Source organism: Cyprinus carpio, chromosome A13, assembly GCF_018340385.1.
Source record: "Cyprinus carpio isolate SPL01 chromosome A13, ASM1834038v1, whole genome shotgun sequence".
In the NCBI taxonomy this organism is placed as follows: Eukaryota; Metazoa; Chordata; class Actinopteri; order Cypriniformes; family Cyprinidae; genus Cyprinus; species Cyprinus carpio.
Window position 1 is genome coordinate 9035642 of NC_056584.1, and position 843 is coordinate 9036484.

Sequence of the window (843 nt, forward strand, 5' to 3'; positions counted from 1 at the left end):
GTCTGTGCTGAAATTCAGGAACGCATACGCAGAGCTTGTCTAAAAGATAATAAGCCAGGAACGGTCCTGTGTTTTTGCAGCTATCAAGACTCATCCTATTTGACATGCATTGTGGTGTTTACAAAGTCCCAGTAAAACCTCTAGCTATACTCTTAACAGTGCACACAGAAAAACACAAGTTCTGAAGACGCTCAGAGAGCGAAAATCCAGCCGCGCACTTATGCGTGTCCCATTTCTTATTCACAGCGCTATTCTCAGTGTTAACACCTGTCAGCTGACTGACTTCTTGTTCCCCATGGCTTATGAAAAAATCATGGCGATGGAGTTCAGAGTCAACAGTCCCATCAATATAAATTCACCATGGTCTTCATGGAACATTAGGCGGAATCCGGTATCCTTACAAAGGCCTCTTCGCTGCAGATATGAACTGCGATATAGAAAAAAAAGGTCCTGAAAGGGTCCCTTTGAAGAATATTTTCATTCATGTGCCCTAAATAGGCCATAAAACATTTATTTCAGAGCACTGTTTTTCACAAGCTCTGCGTCGCTGTATGTGTATAACAAATGTATCGTAACATTTATGTCACGAGTCACTGAAAGCATTTTCTTCTTGTTTCTAGTTTTTCTTGAATTAATACTAGGGGAAGAAATGATACTTTGAGGAAGTACAACTGAACTGAAACATTAGCTTTACCAACAGAACTGTTAATTTAAAGACTTTATACAAACAGATAAAAGCACCTCCTCTATCTGCCATTATAGATAGTCCTGCCCCAAATTTACACCAACTAATGTTGGGATGATTTTTCAGGGTTTTACTGGCTAGCATGGATCATTAGCATT